Source organism: Eretmochelys imbricata, chromosome 12 (assembly GCF_965152235.1).
Source record: "Eretmochelys imbricata isolate rEreImb1 chromosome 12, rEreImb1.hap1, whole genome shotgun sequence".
NCBI lineage: Eukaryota > Metazoa > Chordata > Testudines > Cheloniidae > Eretmochelys > Eretmochelys imbricata.
The window spans coordinates 10,639,826-10,662,217 of NC_135583.1; positions in this window are offsets into that span (position 1 = coordinate 10,639,826).

Sequence of the window (22,392 nt, forward strand, 5' to 3'; positions counted from 1 at the left end):
TCACACCGTCAAGGAAACTAACAAAAAACTTCTTCGGTGGAGTTTAGCTCTCCAAGATTTTGATTTCGACATCCGACACATCTCAGGAGCTTCTAACAAAGTGGCTGATGCACTCTCCCGTGAAAGTTTCCCAGAGTCAACTGGTTAAAATCGTCCTTGAGATGTGGAAAATATTGTTAGTCTTTATGTACTTGGTAGTATATTTAGAGATGCATGTGTCTTATTAACTCTGTTTTTCCTAGAGCTCCAGGAAGAAATCCCAGCCAGTGTTTCACCCTAGCTGAGATTTGGGGGGCGTGTCATAAATATAAAGGGAAGGGTAAACCCCTTTGAAATCCCTCCTGGCCAGGGGAAAGCTCCTCTCACCTGTAAAGGGTTAAGAAGCTAAAGGTAACCTCGCTGGCACCTGACCAAAATGACCAATGAGGGGACAAGATACTTTCAAAAGCTGGGAGGAGGGAGAGAAACAAAGGGTCTGTGTCTCTGTCTATATTCTGTCTTTGCCGGGGATAGACCAGGAATGGAGTCTTAGAACTTTTAGTAAGTAATCTAGCTAGGTATGTGTTAGATTATGATTTCTTTAAATGGCTGAGAAAAGAATTGTGCTGAATAGAATAACTATTTCTGTCTGTGTATCTTTTTTGTAACTTAAGGTTTTGCCTAGAGGGGTTCTCTATGTTTTTGAATCTAATTACCCTGTAAGATATCTACCATCCTGATTTTACAGGGGGGATTTCTTCATTTCTATTTACTTCTATTTTCTATTACAAGTCTTCTTGTAAAAAACTGAATGTTTTTTCATTGTTCTCAGATCCAAGGGTTTGGGTCTGTGGTCGCCTATGCAAATTGGTGAGGCTTTTTATCCAACATTTCCCAGGAAAGGGGGGGGTGCAAGTGTTGGGAGGATTGTTCATTGTTCTTAAGATCCAAGGGTCTGGGTCTGTAGTCACCTAGGCAAATTGGTGAGGCTTTTTACCAAACCTTGTCCAGGAAGTGGGGTGCAGGGTTTTGGGAAGTATTTGGGGGGAAAGACGCGTCCAAACAGCTCTTCCCCAGTAACCAGTATTAGTTTGGTGGTGGTAGCGGCCATTCCAAGGACCACGGGTGGAATACTTTGTACCTTGGGGAAGTTTTGACCTAAGCTGGTAAAGATAAGCTTAGGAGGTTTTTCATGCAGGTCCCCACATCTGTACCCTAGAGTTCAGAGTGGGGGAGGAACCTTGACAGTAAGGTTTAAATTTAATCTTAATTCCATAAAGCTTGCCCAGGGTAATACAGGTCAGTCTGTCACAAGACTGAAGCAAATTTATGGAATATTTTACAATCATGGAAGGCAAATTTGAACTAGATCGTGAAATGAATGGGAGAACACAGGTTTTTGTGCAAAGAAAGGTCTGGTTCGAACAGACAATGCAAGTTGAGTAGCAAACTATGTGGTAGATATACTATAGTAATGATCTTTCCTGTCATCACCAATATATACTGCTGTTGTCATCAGAAGCATTCAGACGAGAAGGGACACTGGAAAGACATACCAAAGAAATTTAAGAACACAAAAACGTACTAGATAGAGGCTGTATCTGTCTAATGACAGAGAAAATGTACTTTTGTTTCTGAAATTGACTGCTACAGAAAGTATGCAGTTTCCTACTGAGATACCTGTATTATTCACATGGCTTTGAAAACAAATAGCGCTGTGGAGTTAGGAAATTTCACGTACTATATATAAATTCCTGCTCATCTGTTCAATAGAAATCATTAACATTTGTAGACTCATTCACCTCCTTTTCAGTGATTTATAGACCAAATCAGATAGCTAAATGTTTCACATGCTGGGTGACTTTGGCAAGAACTCAGATTTCTAAGCTAAATTGATCAAGAGCTTTCAGCATCCAGCAGTGAGGGTGAGAATCTTTACAAGAACACCTCATTCGGAGTATTATTGGAATGCAAGCTGGCACTGAAATATAGACAATAGGGGTGAAATATTATAGTGCAGACACTATACAAACACATAGCAAGAGGCAGGCCCTGCCCAAAAAAACTTACAGTCTAAATATATGCAGGTGAGAATCTGAATACTGGGATGGACTTTCCAAATCACATTTTGTCTTGCTTTTTTAAAATGCAACTTTTAGAAAACTACAGCACATGTATTCCAATATTTTATTGATTTTAAAGAAACTTTATGCAAAATAGTGGTCTAACACCATTTACTCCATAGATCTTATTTCTCTTTACTCCCTTCTTCAATCACTCCTTTCATGCAATCTCACCTATGTTGACATGCGAAAGCCTTTTCTACAGCTGCCATCACATAGAGCATCATTCCTGCATCTCCCCCTCTTCAGCTCTCCATCTTTCTTCCAAAACACATTTTTCCTTTGCTTACATCTCTTTTTAATTGTCCATTTTCAACTTTGACTACTAGTAAATATTTTGATCAACAGTATCAAATATATAACAACTATGTACAATACCTGTTGAATTTAATGGTAGTCTTATAGTGAATACTCAAAAATATTACCCTTATATTAGCATGTAAAAATGACATTGTCACCAGTACTAGCGGGTATAGAATAGTTTACTAACCTGTGTTGATAGAAACAACCTGAGCTGGTATTAGAAGTCCACATTTTACCTTAGAATATGCTACACTGTGTTTGTACTTTTCACTGCTAGTATATATAACTGTATTTATTTAGTTATAAATACTAAAACACAGACCTATAAGACTTCAAGGTGCTCTGACAATTAATGTTACCACAATAAAATGTCACCAGAGACATTAAAAAACAAAACTTTCAAATGGGAACAAGTATCACATTACCTTGCCACCACTACAAACAAGACTTAGAAAACACTCATGGTGGGTTTATTTATTTGTTTTAAGGGCATTTTTATTTGGCTGGTTTTTGGGGGGGAGGGAGTTGTTTGTTTCTTTGTTTGACAGCCAGCATGATCCACTGGCAGAAGTAGACAATTTTCCAAATGGCAGAAGCATCTCTCTCCTCCAAGAAACAGAGCTTGCATTGAGACCTACTCGGGAAATATCTTTAGAGACTTCCAGCAACAAGTAATTAATGTTTATCAATTGTAGTTATGATCATGTTAGGAGAACCTTTGTTGGCAGATTTTCATAAATTCCCCATAATATGGTGTAATTTAAACTCTCTCTGAGTCTAAGTGGTAATTAGCTGGGGTGAAATGATGAAAAGAATTTCAAAGTTAAATTCTAGAGCTATTTCAGGAAGCTTGTCAGACCTTACTATCATCTTGGAAAGCTCTAGTCACAGAGCTCTGCAGCACTGGCATAAACATTCAAATGGTTGCCTCTGAAATCAGACCAACCACAGCATAATGCTATTCTTAACATCTTTAACTCAAATCCCTAATGTTTGTATTAGATCAGCATCAACATCCAGTGCAATCATAGCCCCTTCCTGAGTTTCAATTTTCTACCCCTCTATTTCTTCACAAATCAAGGCTATTTTAGTAACATTCAATCCAGCACCCTACTGGATCCAGCTGTAAACTCCAGACTCTGCTCCTTATTCAACAAATTAATCCACTGAGGGAAAGGTCAAATGACAGGTTTCTCCTGCAACATCCCAGCAGAAAATGGAGTGGATAAAGAGTAACGAGTGCTAAGGAGAGGCCATATGTTTATTACGCTTGATGTTTTAATATGCCTTCTATTTTTAGAATGCAGTCAGAGTTAATATTTATAAGGTGCACTTTCAATCAGGTGGTTAATTTCCACATTCAGGCAATCTGATGCGTTTTAATTCGGGGCAGAGCTTCACTTATGTATCAGAATACAAAGTTCATTTCCTGTTTAGTAGGAGGCAGATGGAGTGAATAGAGTTACCTCTTAAATCAGATTTTCATTTGTTCTGCCTGAACAATGCATGGTGTAAGATTAAAGTGTGTTTAGCTTGGTTTGTGCTAGTTCAGGATTAAAGGCTTTGTGTTAGCCACAGACATGCTTATTACTGCTTAGAGGATGAAATTTTTGAAGTTTAATCTTGGGGAACAGACATACATATTGTATGTTGCCTTAACCTTGCTGTCATGCCCCATGTCAACTGGTTTCCATACTATCTAGCTCTTGCTTAGCCAGGCATACCACACTTCATAGGGTGTCAATTTATAAGTTTTTTTAAATGATACTTAAATTTGTTAAAACATTTTATTCCCCTACATTGACAGCAAGAACAAGGGACTTAAAAAAACAAAAATCCAGCACGTTCAGAGTAACGTCATAAATGTCAGTAAGGATGACAAACTATGAGTATTATCAAAAAGAAAAGGAGTACTTGTGGCACCTTAGAGACTAACCAATTTATTTGAGCATGAGCTTTCGTGAGCTACAGCTCACTTCATCGGATGCATACCGTGGAAACTGCAGAAGACATTATATACACACAGAGACCATGAAACAATACCTCCTCCCACCCCACTGTCCTGCTGGTAATAGCTTATCTAAAGTGATCATCAAGTTGGGCCATTTCCAGCACAAATCCTGGTTTTCTCACCCTCCGCCCCCCCCCACACAAACTCACTCTCCTGCTGGTAATAGCCCATCCAAAGTGACCACTCTCTTCACAATGTGTGTGATAATCAAGGTGGGCCATTTCCTGCACAAATCCAGGTTCTCTCACTCCCTCACCCCCCTCCAAAAACCAGCTGGTTTGTGTGTGTTTGTGTGTGTGGTTTTTGGAGGGGGGTGAGGGAGTGAGAGAACCTGGATTTGTGCAGGAAATGGCCCACCTTGATTATCACACACATTGTGAAGAGAGTGGTCACTTTGGATGGGCTATTACCAGCAGGAGAGTGAGTTTGGGGTGGGGGGAGGGTGAGAAAACCTGGATTTGTGCTGGAAATGGCCCAACTTGATGATCACTTTAGATAAGCTATTACCAGCAGGACAGTGGGGTGGGAGGAGGTATTGTTTCATGGTCTCCGTGTGTATATAATGTCTTCTGCAGTTTCCACGGTATGCATCTGATGAAGTGAGCTGTAGCTCACGAAAGCTCATGCTCAGATAAATTGGTTAGTCTCTAAGGTGCCACAAGTACTCCTTTTCTTTTTGCGAAGACAGACTAACACGGCTGTTACTCTGAAACCTATGAGTATTATGTAGCACTAGCAGGTCTACAATAAAATACTGTCAGATTTTTTTCCAGTGGGATCCCTCAGAGATCAGTTCTTGGTCCTATGTTATTTAACAGTTTTATCAATGATCTGAAAGAAAAAAACACTGATAAAGTTTGCAGATGACACAAACATTGGAGGAGTGCACTGATTCAGAGTGATCTGGACTGCTTGGTAAACTAGGTGCAAGTAAACAATGTGTGTTTTAATATGGCTACCTGTATATGTGCACATCTAGGAACAAAGAATATAGGTCATACTTACAGGATGGGGGACTCTATTCTGGGAAGCAGTGACTGAAAAAGTTTTGGGGATCATAGTGGATAACCAGCTGATCATGAACTCCCAGTATAATGCTATGGTGAAAAGAGACAATGCAATCTTGGGATGCACAAACAAGGGAATCTTGATTCAGAGTAGAGAGGTTGTTTTATCTCTATATTTGGCACTGGTGCAACCACTGCTGGAATACTGTGTCCAGTTCTGGTGCCCACAATTCAAGAAGGATGTAGATAAATTGGAGAGAGTTTAGAGAAGAGCCAGGAGAATGATTAAAGGATAGAAAATATGACTTACAAGAGTTCAATTTATTTATCTTAACAATGAGACAGTTAAGGGGTGACTTTATTACAGTCCATAATTATCTATATGGGGAACAAATATTTAATAATGGGTTCCTCAACCTAGCAGATAAAGGTATAACATTATCCAATGGCTGGAAGTTAAAGCTAGACAAATTCAGATAGAAAAGGAGGTGAAAAGTTTTAATGGTGAGAGTAATCAACAACTGGAACAATTTACTAAGGGTCGCCATGTATTCTCTATCACTGACAATGTCTAGGAATTATTTCAGGCAAGTTCTTCGGCCCACGTTATATATAAGGTCAAAGTAGATGATCACAATGGTTCCTTCTGGCCTTGAAAACTATGAATATATTGTTATTCCATTGCCTTCAATGGCAGTTTCATCTTAGTATTGACTACAGTATTTGGCCTACTAATAATATTCAGCTCTTGGAGAATATGAGCTGTCTATGACAACAGAGGGATTCTAAGACACCAATAAGATTAGAACTTACAACTTCTAGTCTCTCAGAGACAACTGTGCCACAATGCTGCTTAGTCACTGACATCTTCATAATGGTAAATGCTTACAGTAAGAAGTATAGTATGGGTGGTCATTATTCAATCCCTGGTGCCCACAGTATATCAAACATTTATGATGAGCTCCACAAGTTCAAAACTCAGATAAGGCGTATGCTAAAAGTATCTAGGAAAAAAGAAATTTATCAAGCTTTGCCCTAGAAATCTGATTGTAAGAGTTATGCTCATTCAATGAAGGAAAGGAAAAAATGCGTTGTGACCAATGACGAACAACCAACAGCTCAAATCTCATGATTTCAAGTAGCTAGCCACAATAAACTAAATTTGTAAATAATTTTGGGAAATTTGATCTGTTCAAGGAAATTCCATGAACAGGAAAAAAGGCAAACTTTGTTGAGTAAGTTATTACTCCAAATTATTATCTCGGCAGTATTAATAAACCTTTACTATGAAGGTTTGTGGCTTACAAAATGTTTTGCAAGTCAGGTGTATAGTTCTCAAGCTTCAGTGGCTAAATCATTCTGTTACATATGTAAATTTCACTTTTCATCCTGAAGAATTGCAACTTATTACAAAGCCCTGGCTAAATCCTGCCTTTCTTACATAAGTAGTGTTAATGAAGCAAATGGTGCTATCCCACGAGTGAGATGACCCACTCATGTGTCAAGATCACTTTGCACTGTATCACAGCCGCTCTGCACTAACATCATCATAATGCCGGCTTTAGGAGTGCACGCTAAGACAAATTCATCTTAAATGGCATTCATATGCTAAAAAGACTATATGATGATGTAGTATGAAGATTTGATTAGTGAGTCTGGGTTAGGAGCACTATTCTCAAGTGACAAAGCCATATGTGAGTTATTACCAGTCATACTTACGTATCATACCACATCATCATGTATTCTGATGATGTATTTTCAATTTTCTTTTTTTTTTTTTAAATTTAGGACTATTTTTGTATCCATCTGTTGGTAACTAAGACACCAAGTTTAACAAAGACTACAGCTGTGCAGGGATCAGATATGGAGGAAAAAATGACATTTTTGAACCTCTAAAAATGATACCAGATAGCTTTTTATACATAGTAATGTAATAATATAAAGTCCAACATCTCAGACCCTTCCAGGGCTAGAAGTGAGTGCTGGCTTCTGTTGGAAAGGGGTACATCTCTACAACCCAATGGCATAAAGTTCCTGTTTCTATCCTTCTAGGGTCACAAGATATTGAACTTTAAAATCATGACAGTTTGGGTCTAGAAAACCTGTCACTGGCCTAGCACTCAGAGCTGGGTGAAATATTTTTGGAAAATTGTAAATTCTCTGAAAAACGCATCTTTCAGGGCATTGGAACTGTTTATTTGCCAAAAGCATATGCAAAATTCACAAACATACATACAATCCACCCTGAAAGCAAAAATGAAAGTTACATTTCTGAAATTAAATATGAAGGAACCAACATGAAAAAGGCTTTGTTTGACCCGAACTAATTTTGGGTGGTTTTTTTTATTTTGTTCAGAAAAACAAAAACAAATCCATTTCAGTTCAAAAGGATATCTACTTTCCACCCCCCTTCATGGTTTTTGGTTTGGCCACCAAACTAAACCTATCGAATATTTGCTCAGCTCTAATTGCCAATCCTGGGCCTGAGCTACTTCTGATTCTGGAGTATTTTCATATTTTTGGGGTACAAACATTTGGAGCAAACATTTTGGAGGCTGACTAAAACAAAACAACAAAAAAACACTGGTAGATTCTCAGGCTCTTCATATATTAAAATAGGTCACAGGGAAATACTTCAGTGGGCAGAGGGCAGGTGAGCCAGTCAAAAGTGCATGATAAATAAATGTATCACATGGCTTTCTGATTTATCACCTGTATACCATCTCCACGTATGTATATATTTAAACTCTGTATTAACAATGTAATCTGTTACACAACGACTCCCAGTCAGAATTTCAGTATCTATTCCCCCCTCTCAGCCCTACTGAGAAAGTACCTGGGGATTAGATTTACCTTTTGAAGGTTCTCTCTGGAATATGAAAGACTTCCTTCTGTCACATCTAAATGATACATCCAGGCAAAACCAGTGCCTAACAAGAAAGACTTGACAATGGAGCTGCTGTCCTTTATCATTTTTGACTAGATTATTATTTATAACACTTATCTGTGTGATAGTAAGGTCAAATTTAAACTCTTATAGCTACAAAATACTCAGCTGCCTCCAGTGGGTCTAATCCATGTTCCAGACCTTTAGCCATCTTAACTTTCTAGCCAGTGATGTATGTCCAATGGCAAAACAGCTCTTTGATTTGTTCCATGTTTAAGTTCAATAAGTCCTTTGAATTCTTAATAGGCAGCAGGTTTAAAACAAACAAAAGGAAGTATTTTTTCATACAACGCACAGTCAATCTGTGGAACTCCTTGCCAGGGGATGTTGTGAAGCCAAGACTATAACAGAGTTCAAAAAAGAACTAGATATGTTCATGGAGGATAGGTTCATCAATGGCTATTAGCCAGGATGGACATGGATGGTGTCCCTAGCCTCTGTTTGCCAGAAGCTGGGAATGGGCAACAGGGGGATGGATCACTTGATGATTATCTGTTCTGTTCATTCCCTCTGGGGCACCTGCCATTGGCTACTGTTGGAAGAAGACAAGATACTGGGCTAGATGGACCTTTGGTCTGACCCAGTATGGCTGTTCTTATGTCCACGCGGCTAATATCCACAGTAAACTCAAAATTAGTTTAATTAGCTTTTAGCTTGGATCTGACAATTTGGCTGCATTTTTACTTTTAAATGTAAATTAAAGACATGATTCTTTGTTGCTGTACTGAATAGCATTTGAGTGTCATGTTCCAGAAAAAAAAATCTCATGAAGGACACTATTTAAACGTATTTAGTATTCATTCTACTCCATTGTTTTTGCGGATACAGACTAACACGGCTGCTACTCTGAAACCTCCATTGTTTTATGGCTCTGAAGTAAAATCAGTCTAACAGAGGTAAAACTATTGTAATTTAGAGGTTTTTAATTAGCTGTTATTTCGCCAAAGACACTTCTACTTAATCTAACAAAGACTAGTAAATTTTGCAGCTGCCTGGGCTTTATGAAGCTTTCAGTCTTCATGGATGTCTTCCAACCCAGGTTTTACATTAAACAATGCAATTTCTAAAATGATTGAAAAAGCATCAGCAAAAAAACACAGAATTTCCACTTACATAACCAGTCTCCATTTTTTCCAGGAAAGTTCAAGTAAGCAACCCTGGCATATATAGTACGTATAAATGATTGTATCTGTATTTAGCATGCATCCTCTCCAACCCCAGCTCCTCCCTCTCCCCTGCCCATATCCACCAAAGACACAACTATAGTTCCAATTAGTGTATATGATGGCCATAAAAATCACCATTACTTGTACAAGGTCTACTCATGAGTAACCAGCCTCTTATTCTGAACCAGATTCTGCCCAGCCCTTACGCAAGGGTGTGATAGTTGGGAGAGGAAAAAGGAGGCCTCCCTATCCCTTGCAGTGTCTGCTTAGCTGTCACAAAGAATTGCAGTCCCTGAACTCAGTAAAGAGCAGACTGTTAAGGCACCCAAAGGGAGCAGGGAGAAAGCCATGCAATTGTCCAACCCTTTCTTTATGCAGACGGCAAAGAAGGAACAGTGTGCAACAGGAAGCAGGCTGTGCCCCGAGGAGTGTTTAGTACTGGATGTGCATACCTGGCATGTTGGGCTTTTGGAGGGTGCGCAGAGAGGACTTCCGCTTTCCTGATACTGCCCTGTGCAGAGGAGCTCTGCACTTTATCTCACTCTGGGATGTGCCTTACAGGTCTCATCTAGCCCATGGATGGGTCAAACTGTTTTGTTTGTGAAGCTCTGACTGTAGAGTAGGGTGAAACCTGTATGTATTTTACGACTAAGCGGGAGAGGACATAAGTCTACACTCTTTTGAAACCCAAATATCCTCTTTTTATTCTGTTTCTATTTTACAAGAAAACAAACATTCCTCAGTTTAAAAACAATTCTTTTTTCATATCATTCCCCATATATTAATAAGAAACCTATTAGTTGCTGTGTGGAATGGTACCCTTCATGGTCTCTTAGATGTGGTTGTGCGTCTTCTGCATTGTAACATGACATACTATAGTGTAGCTACTTATTCCTTTAGACCAGCAGTTCTTAAACTACGGGATGGATCACTTGATTCATCCCAAGGGAGGTACAGGCTGTGTGCCTTTTTTTTTTTTTTTAAAGTGGTCTGGCTGTTAGCCCTGGGTGACTGGGGCTCGTGCAGAAGAGCTGTGCATACCCGGGAAGTGGGGATAAAGGGGACAGCCAGAGCCCTTCCCCTCTCCCCGCAATTCCTCACCGGGAGTGCAGAAGTCAGGGTGGCAATGGGGCCCTAAATATGCTGTGAAAAGTGATATTGATGAATATCACTTTTCACATTGCCACTCTTACTTCTATGCTGCTGCTGACATGCCACTGCCTTCAGAGCTGGACACCCAGCCAGCAGCCGCTGCTCTCTGCTCTGCCTTCAGAGCTGAGTGGCAGTATATGTACTTGTGGGAGGGGGGGTATAAACAACTAGACACAAAGAAGAGGAGCCCCGATCAAATAAGTTTGAGGACCACTACTTAAGACTTATCTTTGAAGCGGAAATCTGTTAGTTGTTTGGCACTGTCAGGCTGCTGTGTCTTGTCTTATTCTCAGATTGTAAACTCTTTGCGGTAGGGACTGTACCGGAGGTCCCAGTCCATGACTAGGGCTCCTAGGCACTATAGTAATACAACTAATAAATAAGAAGTTACCTAATACATAGCACTGTGTACATTTATGGGTCTGTCTTACAGACACACACACACACTCCCCACATCAAAAATACAAGTGCACTTTGGAGTAAGTTCTGCCACAGTACAAAAGGTCCCTGATAGCTGCAGAACAAAGGCAGTTCCACTATGTAAGGCCTCACTTATCCCTTCTGCAACTACTACTAATGGGGCTGTGTGAGTGCACAGTAAAGGAGGGTAGGATTTGACTTCAGGTACTTGACTGCTTGTCAGGATGACTGGGTTGCAGATAAGATTAGAGTCAGAATTCACTCTCCCCCTTTTTTACACATACATCTTGTAATATCTTACATGGAAGATGGATTTCTCTCGCCTGTGCCTTAAGATGCAGAGCTCCCTCATGCTATATGGAGCTAAGGCACTGAAGCATGTGAGTGGGGTGCAGAGAATGACAGAAAGAGAGTTAATGTAGAACACTAATATGCCAGTTGCAGTATATAATCTACCTGGGGATTTAGTGTAACTAACTCCTCATCCCACCCCACCCCACGGAAAGGTACCCCCCTACCTACTGAGCAGAGCTTAATTTCACAGCATTCATCTCTGCTTGGTAACACCCCAGGGAACAGTGTTACCATGGTAACTGCAGGTTCTATGGCTCCCCCCCATTAACAGCCATATGACTGTTTTCTGTTAGCTTCAGGATTAGGAAAATACTGATTGATAGCACTGGTTGGTGTGGGGGGAGGAGGTTTATTTAAAGCTGCAGCTAACTCGGCAGGAGGGAGCAACACAAGCACAACTGGCCTCAGATTGTAGAGCAATTCAAACAAAACCTGGATGAAGAGGGACAGATTGGTCTGGAAAAAATCATACATGGTTGGTTGTTATTCTGCTTGACACAGTAGCTGGAGAGAATTCGGATATCAAAGCCTTTTAGTCAATCTGAACATAGGTTTCAGAGTAACAGCCGTGTTAGTCTGTATTCGCAAAAAGAAAAGGAGTACTTGTGGCACCTTAGAGACTAACCAATTTATTTGAGCATAAGCTTTCGTGAGCTACAGCTCACTTCATCGGATGCATACTGTGGAAAGTGTAGAAGATCTTTTTATACACACAAAGCATGAAAAAATACCTCCCCCCACCCCACTCTCCTGCTGGTAATAGCTTATCTAAAGTGACCACTCTCCTTACAATGTATATGATAATCAAAGTGGGCCATTTCCAGCACAAATCCAGGGTTTAACAAGAACGTGGTGGGGGGGGGGGGAAGTAGGAAAAAACAAGGGGAAATTGGTTACCTTGCGATACAACCGCATTTGCTCCAACCCCTCAGACAGAGACAAACACCTACAAGATCTCTATCAAGCATTCTTACAACTACAATACCCACCTGCGGAAGTGAAGAAACAGATTGATAGAGCCAGAAGAGTTCCCAGAAGTCACCTACTACAGGACAGGCCTAACAAAGAAAATAACAGAACGGCACTAGCCGTCACCTTCAGCCCCCAACTAAAACCCCTCCAACGCATTATTAAGGATCTACAACCCATCCTGAAGGATGACCCAACACACTCACAAATCTTGGGAGACAGGCCAGTCCTTGCCTACAGACAGCCCCCCAACCTGAAGCAAATACTCACCAGCAACCACATACCACACAACAGAACCACTAACCCAGGAACCTACCCTTGCAACAAAGCCCGTTGCCAACTGTGCCCACATATCTATTCAGGGGACACCATCACAGGGCCTAATAACATCAGCCACACTATCAGAGGCTCGTTCACCTGCACATCCACCAATGTGATATATGCCATCATGTGCCAGCAATGCCCCTCTGCCATGTACATTGGTCAAACTGGACAGTCTCTACGTAAAAGAATAAATGGACACAAATCAGATGTCAAGAATTATAACATTCATAAACCAGTCGGAGAACACTTCAATCTCTCTGGTCACGCGATTACAGACATGAAAGTTGCGATATTACAACAAAAAAACTTCAAATCCAGATTCCAGCGAGAAACTGTTGAATTGGAATTCATTTGCAAATTGGATACAATTAACTTAGGCTTGAATAGAGACTGGGAGTGGCTAAGTCATTATGCAAGGTAACCTATTTCCCCTTGTTTTTTCCTACCCCTCCCTCCCCAGATGTTCTTGTTAAACCCTGGATTTGTGCTGGAAATGGCCCACCTTGATTATCATACACATTGTAAGGAGAGTGATCATTTTAGATAAGCTATTACCAGCAGGAGAGTGGGGTGGGGGGAGGTATTTTTTCATGCTTTGTGTGTATAAAAAGATCTTCTACACTTTCCACAGTATGCATCCGATGAAGTGAGCTGTAGCTCACGAAAGCTCATGCTCAAATAAATTGGTTAGTCTCTAAGGTGCCACAAGTACTCCTTTTCTTTTTGCGAATACAGACTAACACGGCTGTTACTCTGAAACCTGGATTAATAAAAACGCCTCATGGCTTAAACTGTGTAACAGCCAACTGGGTTATACTACCTCACATGCTGTAGGTCTGCAACGCAAGAACATAACATTTCAGTACAGAGAAACCATATGAAAAAAGAGAAGTTAGTAATGTGCTAAGAAACAGGTAGTGTGAGTGAAAAAAAAGATCCTTGGTTACCTCCCTTTTCCTTTCTGACACATGCTCCTTACATACCAGATTGTGAAATACATGACCATTGTCTCAAATGGCTTTATTGCATCACACTTTTCAAAGGAGAATGTATTTATCAGTTGTCTAAAGGAGCCCCCAAGACTGTCTATCCTCTCCCTCTCTTCCCATTGCTAGGAAAAACTCCTCCACCTCCCTAGGCTCCCCCACCCCCAGGCCTGAAGATAGTTTGAACCTGACAAAAGTGGCCACCAGAGAAGTCCCCTGGTGTGTGTGTGTAAATCCTCCAGTGGTACAGAGCGGGAACAGCTGGTTCTCAACCACTGAATTTCACAACCTCTGGTGTAGAAAATGCCAGAGCCTGTCAAGAGGCTGGCAATTCTGGCTTACTCTAAGGGTGTATCACATAAGACCAGCCAAATGTCAGGCAGGCCTGAGCATTGGACCCAATGGATTTACTCCTGTATAACCGAGAAAAAATTTGGTCCCTAATGGTTCTGCCCACTAATCTATCGGCAAAGTGACTATTTAATTTGCTCTAAATATATCTGTTTTCTAAGTATATCCTCAGTTTTCAGGATTTTGGGCACGACAGAAGGGTCTGAGATAAATTCTTCTGTTATACCCATGAAAGTCTATGAAAATCACAAGTTACTGTGTAACTGAATGCACAATTTCCCCAATATTTAAATTAACTCCTATCTGAGTTTTGCTCACACACTTTGGATATATATTTTTAAGTGTGAAATTTAAGTGTAGAGAAGGAACTTTACTAGTGAGATGAATAATATCGGTGCTCTATAGTAGTCCAGATATGATCTCATATAACTTAGTCTAATGTATTTTGTATTCTATTCTATTATCTTCAATAGAAGGTGAAAATGATAAATGTATTATAAACTACAGACTCTGTCCTACAAGGTACTAAAGAGTCTGACCCCATCCAGCGAAGCATATATTTAACTTTAAGTATGAGTAGTCCCATTGATCCCAATCATACGTATCCGATATGTATGATCCCAATGAGACTTTTCACGTGTTTAAGTATGTGCTTTGCTAGATCAGGGCCAGAGTGCTCAGCAACTTGAAGTATTGAGCCCTGTGTATACAGTAACCTAATTTTTACTCAAATTCAGTTATGTTGTTGGGTTTTTTAGTTTTAAGATATAAACAAACAAGAAATATTGGTATTTATCAGTAATCCTGACTTGTCAGCTGGCTGGCTGTTATCAGGTGGTACTTTCCCACATGCATCACTGTGAAGGGATTTGAAGGAGGACAGGGTAGTAATTTTATGAGTGAGTTTGGAAAATTGTTTCATGCTTGTGGGCTGGTACAGAAGAAAGCATGACACAGATGAAAGACATAGTCCTGACCCCCAAGTAGATCACAACTGTCATGAGACAATATAAAATACAACGTGGGACCAAAGGAAGGTCCTACTGTAGACCAATGTTTTATTTATTTGATAGCTGTTTGGTAATAGGTATAAGATGGTATTTTTGGTGACAAAGACTATTTGTGAACCCCATAAAAATGAATACTGAACTCAAAGGTCACGACTTACACAGCATACATAGCAGACAAAGGTTTTTCCTTAGTCATTCTCCTCTAACTGAAAAGCAAATTTGAATGACAAGTATGTAGAAGCCAGATCAATGTAATTAAAATATGGATAATGAAAGCAATTCAGTATCAAAGGAAAGGTCTTGGCTTCTGTAGCTATGGTAGCCTAACAACAACAGAATATTTTTAAAAGGTCAGGGAAGTTAAAAATGTAAGTCAGAAAGGGTGGTTTATAATCTTTCACTTGGAATTTAAATGGGTCACACACTTAAATGAAATAAAAATCTTTCAGAAGAATTAGAATGTCATTGGAGAGTAATGCGTTAAGACTAAATGGGGCCTGATTCCTACACAACCAAAAGGGTCCCAAACCTCAAAAGAAAGAGAAATGGGCCAAATTCTACTCTTGCTCCCACTCAAATCCAGTGACTTTAGTGGAAATGCAGAAGTGTGACAGAGATCAGAATTTAATCCATTAATATTAAATTCCTAAAAAGCTACTATTTCTTTGTTTTAAAACCAGTTTATTTAAAGTAAATCACTTAGGTTGTTTTCAAACAGAGCAGAATTTGCCCCAAAGTTATTTTATAATAACCACATTAGGATCTGGTTTCATACATAGTGATACAGTTAATATGCAAATTGTTTTTGTTTTTAACGAAAGACAAAGGAGTCGTTCTTCAAGTTATATCCAGGATATTCATGTGGAAACATGACCTGCAGCGTAATTAAGCATGTCTTTGTATATCAGGGAAGAGAAAAAGGATTGGGAACCAGGATCACTGGATTGTAATCCCATCTCTAACACAATTTACCTATTTGCCGTCACTGCTCTGTTTTCCCCATTTGTAAATGTACATCACAGATAAACTTGACCCAGTTCTGTTTACCTACAGTACCTGACAGCTGTTATGAAGATTAACTAATTAACACTTATAAAAACACCTTGAAATTAAACATCACTATATTGGCGCTAACAATAACTGCTACAGTATCCAATGACTTTACTGAACTTTAACATAATGCATTACCTTTTCAATCAAACCATTTGAGACGCTTTTATAATATCCTGGCATTTCTACAGTAGTTAGAAAATGCATCAATTGAAACTATACCCTGGGCAACTATAGTAAGTGATGCATTATTGCAGTACAACTAGGATCATCCCTCTGCTTGCAGAACTTAGCTTGATGGTTTATGGATTTTCCCCCGCTCACTCTGAATTATTCGTACTGCCAAATCTACTCCTTACATTGTAATTTGGTCTTTCAAAGAGAGTCATTCATTCCTCAGATTAATGCAAAGAGATGTTTCTCTAGTTTTTAAATCACATCTATTTCAGAAGTGTTCTGTTTATTTCCCTTTATTGGTTGCCCACACACTATTTCTATTCTTGGCAGCAGCACAAATTAAATCCTAGGCATTCTTTCCCAGGAAACCTTTGTTGTGGAACGCTAAGGTAATGAGTTGAATTAATTTGTCAAAAAACAAGGAGTACTTGTGGCACCTGTGACAAAGTTCCTCCTCTGCCTTGGTGGGTCTTGCGCTTATTGGCGGATTTGCTTGCCTCAGAGATTCATGGCAGCCCTCAGTTTGGCCACTTTTGCTAGTGGCTCAAACCTGCCATTCACTCACCTAACCGCATCACTGGCCAGCATGGGGAAAAGGAAGGAGAACAATCCCCACAGTCTCTGCTGATCCACCTAGTGGGTTGGGGGACAGGCCAGGGACTTTCCCCTCTGGTGGGACCCACAGTCCAGGTCAACTCCTCCCGTATCCAATAGGGAGTTGGGGGGATGGGGGAGCCCGGGCCCACCCTCTACGCTGGGTTCCAGTCCAGGGCCCTGTGGATCACAGCTGTCTACAGTATTTTGTATAATGCTTGTGTGACAGTTACAATTCCCTGGGCTACTTCCCCATGGCTTCCTCCCACCACCTTCTGTATCCTTACCACAGGACCTTCCTCCTGATGCCAGATAGTGTTTGTACACCTCAGTCCTCCAGCAGCATGTCCTCTTACTCTCAGCTCCTTGCGCATCCCTCACTGACTGAAGTGAGGTCCTTTTTAAACCAGGTGCCCTGATAAGCCTGCCTTAATTGATTCTAGCAGCTTCTTAATTGGCTCCAGGTGTCCTAATTAGCCTGTCTGCCTTAATTGGTTCCAGCATGTTCCTGATTATTCTGGAACTGCCACTGTTACCTCATCCAGGGAAAAGGGACCTGCTTAACCTGGGGCTAATATATCTGCCTTCTATCACTCTCCTGTAGCCATCTGGCCCAACCCTGTCACACACCTTAGAGACTAACAAATTTATTTGGGCATAAGCTTTTGTGGGCTAAAACCCACGTCACTGTGGAAAATACAGTAGGAAGATATATATACACAGAGAACACGAAAAAATGGGTGTTACCATATCAACTGAAATGAGACTAATCAGTTAAGGTGAGCTATTAATTAATTCCAATTCCAATTCTGCAGTTTCTCACTGGAGTCTGTTTTTGACCACATCACACAATGCATTGTCTACAGCCAAGCTCTAAGATACAACCGCATTTGCTCCAATCCCTCAGACAGAGACAAACACCTACAAGATCTCTATCAAGCATTCTTAAAACTACAATACCCACCTGCTGAAGTGAAGAAACAGATTGACAGAGCCAGAAGAGTACCCAGAAGTTACCTACTCCAGGACAGGTGAACAAAGAAAGTAACAGAACATCACTAGCTGTCACCTTCAGCCCCCAACTAAAACCTCTCCAGTGCATCATCAAGGACCAACCTATCCTGAAGGACGATCCCTCACCAGATCTTGAGAGACAGGCCAACCCTCGCTTACAGACAGCCCCCCAACCTGAAGCAAATATTCACCAGCAACCATACACCACACAACAAAAACACTAACCCAGGAACCTATCCTTGCAACAAAGCCCGTTGCCAACTCTGTCCACATATCTATTCAGGGGACACCATCATAGGACCTAATCACATCAGCCACACCATCAGAGGCTTGTTCACCTGCACATCTACCAATGTGATATATGCCATCATGTGCCAGCAATGCTCCTCTGCCATGTACATTGGCCAAACCTGACAATCTCTATGCAAAAGAATAAATGGACACAAATCCGACATCAAGAATTATAACATTCAAAAACCAGTCGGAGAACACTTCAACCTCCCTGGTCACTCAATTTCAGACCTAAAAGTCACAATTCTCCCACAAAAAACCTTCAAAAACAGACTCCAGTGAGAAACTGCAGAATTGGAATTAATTTGCAAACTGGGCACCATTAACTTAGGCTTGAATAAAGACTGGGAGTGGATGGGTCATTACACAAAGTAAAAACTATTTCCCCATTCTAATTTTCCCCCTACTGTTACTCACACCTTCTTGTCAACTGTTTGAAATGGGCCATCCTGATTAGCACTACAGAAGGTTTTTTCTCCTGCTGATAATAGCCCACCTTAATTGATTAGTCTCTTTATAGTTGGTAAGGCAACACCCATTTTTCATGTTCTCTGTGTGTGTGTATATATACACACACACACACACACACACACACACAGAGTATTTTCCACTGCATGCATCCAATGACTTGGGTTTTAGCCCACGTAAGCTTATACCCAAATAAACTTGTTAGTCTCTAAGGTGCCACAAGTACTCCTCGTACTAACACGGCTACTACTCTGAATTAATTTGTCTAATTGGCTGATTTCAAGTAATCATCCCAGACTTCTCAACCCTGTGACCATTTTGTTTCATAACTGCTCTGGGCTAACGTCATCCCACCAATGAAAGTCCAACCCTCCCTACCCTCTCCCCCTGTGAGTGTTCAGAACGTTTTTGCGAAATCACTGGGGACCAGGTGGATGTTAGGTCAAAATCTTTCATTGTTTGAAGCTGAATACTACTAAACTGCTCACTTTATTCTGAGAATGGAATCCCGGTCACATATACTACTCTACTCATGCCTAATAATTAAATGACAGGCAGAAATAGAATTGATAATGATCAAAGTTATATTTTTACTACACTGTGAGGAATGTAACCATGTGGTCATCTTTGTTTTGCCATTGAAAAGAATGAATTTCCTCTATAACAAGAACTTTAAGACATTCCAGAGGAAAACAGTGGAGCACAGGAATGACTAGTATATTTAGATCCTACAGCAATACATGGTGCAATTTTATTTCTATCATCTGGATTCTTATAAGGGTGGGTTGCATATTGTTCTCCTGGCTCGTAACGTTGCTACTGTCCCACATTGTTGATCATGTTACAAAACAAAAAACATCAGTACGTTTCAGTCTTGATAAAAATAAAATAGTGATAAGTGACTCTTAATACTTAACATGTGCAGAGGTTAGCTGCAAATGAAAATCCTTCAAATGCATTTTGGGACACTTCATCATCCAAATTTGTTCATGGAAAGCAGTGAAAGCATTGTAGGCAAATTTAAACATAAGCTGATCTATAAGTCTACAGAACCCATTTAAAAAAATTCACTCAGATTCAAGCATATTCACACTGTCTCCAATTTATTTGCAATAATCTCTGGGTATCAGCCTTAGGCTTGTGGCTCATGGTTAATTTATAAAGGCTGGAACCAATCAGGAAATGCAGGATTGCATTACACAGCTATGCACACTTTTTAATATGGAATAGAAGCATAAATCTCCATATCATGACCATCATAGGTTTTTCATATCATTTGGAAACCTAGATGTATTTTATTTGGGAACTGAATATCTGTATTTTAACATAGAGCTGAGTTCTGCATTCTCACCTTCCTCGTGCAGTACCATCTATCTTACAGCTACGAAAAAAAACCCCAACCTTTCCCTGTGCATAGCACCTCTCCTCCCAAATCATTTTTGGAACTGAAATGCAGCAGCTGTTTAACAGGTGCTCAGATACTACAGAATTAGGCGCATTTAAAAAACTCAGTAGAATAGTAGACAGAATAGATCTCAGAACAACATTGAACAACAGCATATGGTCGGAACTAAAGAATTCTGTATGCAGATGACGCTACAGAGATGGAGAGTGTAATTACCTGGGAAGAAATCTGGTCAGGGTACAATAGTTAATGCCCTTAGTCTTGTGAAGAATGCAATAGCACAGTATCTCTATTGACCACAAGTTTCCAGGATTTTAGTTTCTTAAATTGACTAAAAACATGGCAGTTTATTAATTCATTCTGCAGCACCTAGTTGTCTTGCCCACAGACAACCCACCAACCTGAAGCATATTCTCACCAGCAACTATATACCACACTATAGTAACTCTAACTCAGGAACCAATCCATGCAACAAACCTCGATGCCAACTCTGCCCACATATCTACATCAGCGACACCATCACAAAACCTAACCAGATCAGCCACACCATCACTGGTTCATTCACTTGCATGTCCAATGTAATATATACCATCATATGCCAGCAATGCCCCTCTGCTATGTACATTGGCCAAACTGGACAGTCCCTACGTAAAAGGATAAATGGACACAAATCAGACATTAGGAATGGCAATATACAAAAACCTGTAGGAGAACACTTCAATCTCCCTGGACACACAATAGCAGATGTAAAGGTAGCCATCCTGCAGCAAAAAAAACTTCAGGACCAGACTTCAAAGAGAAACAGCTGAGCTTCAGTTCATTTGCAAATTTGACACCATCAGCTCAGGATTAAACAAAGACTGTGAATGGCCGGCCAACTACAAAAGCAGTTTCTCCTCCCTTGGTGTTCACACCTCAACTGCTAGAAGAGGGCCTCATCCTCCCTGATTGAACTGACTTCGTTATCCCCACTTGATTCTTGCTTGCATATTTATACCTGCCTCTGAAAATTTCCATTACATGTATCCGACGAAGTGGGTATTCACCCACGAAAGCTTATGCTCCAATACGTCTGTTAGTCTATAAGGTGCCACAGGACTCTGCCGCTTTTACAGATCCAGACTAACACTGCTACCCTTCTGATAGTTGTCTCTTGTAAGTCTCCTGCTGAAGTACTAGGTTGGTATAAATTTGCAGTTAGTTTGAGATCTGCTTGGGATCATAGCACAAAGTGATTTATGGCTGTAAGCTATTTAGAAGCATTTCAGTTATTTATATAAATTTCCACTTGTATCCATTCAGTCCAATCGTCACTCTCAGAATGAACATAACATGTTAAGAAGCACACTAACTGTTTTGATTATTTCATGATATGACCTAATCACATGCAATGACGAGACAGGATTTAATAAAGGCAGCACAGGAAATAAAAGGAAATAAGATTATACTAATTCAAACACTGAATAACAAATGGGCTGGCTGTCTTAACTCATGCAATTTGAATTATTAATGAACCATTTGCTTATTCTATTGGAAATATTTCCTCAGCTGTCTGGATCAGGCAATTGGGGCCTCAGCTTCTAAAAGGTCAGACGCAACAGAGCGGAGAGAGCTCTTCATTTCCACAGCCTGGTTCTCTGCATTCAAACAGTGAAGAAGTCACGACCTGCTTATCTTTAAAAACAAATGAGCAACAGAGCAAAAGCAGGAAGACTTAGGGAGGCAGGGGAAATCAGCAGGGCAAATTTTGCTCTAGATTCACACCACCAGAAGTGTCAATTAAATCAAAGGCAATATTCTAGACTTGCACCAGTGTAACTGACAGCAAAATTGGCTGAGTTACTTTAGATGGAAAGCAGCTGAGATAGGGAGAAACAGACAAAGCAATACAATAAATTCTAAGGAATATACTGGTTTGCTGTCACAATTATGAGCTTCTGAATGCATGTCAGTCTTTCTGTACAAAAACTAGTAAGAATTTTTGAAATTTTGTTGAAAAAAAGCACAAATCTTCAAAACAATTGCCTTTTTTAAAGTTTATAGAGCTAGTAAAAAAAATCGTTTGAAACTGACAAATTGTCAAAAAGAGGTAAAAATTTTATGTGAAAGACGTTCACCATTTTCTGACCAAATCTATTCCTTAGTCCCAATCTAGGGCATATATGACAGAATACTATAAGGTAGTTGTAATCTAAGCGGGAGTTGGGGGAGGGGGTGGAAGGCTTCTTAGAGCACCATGCTTATAGACTTTCAAACTCCATACCAAATTTCCTTAAGATAAGATTTTTTTC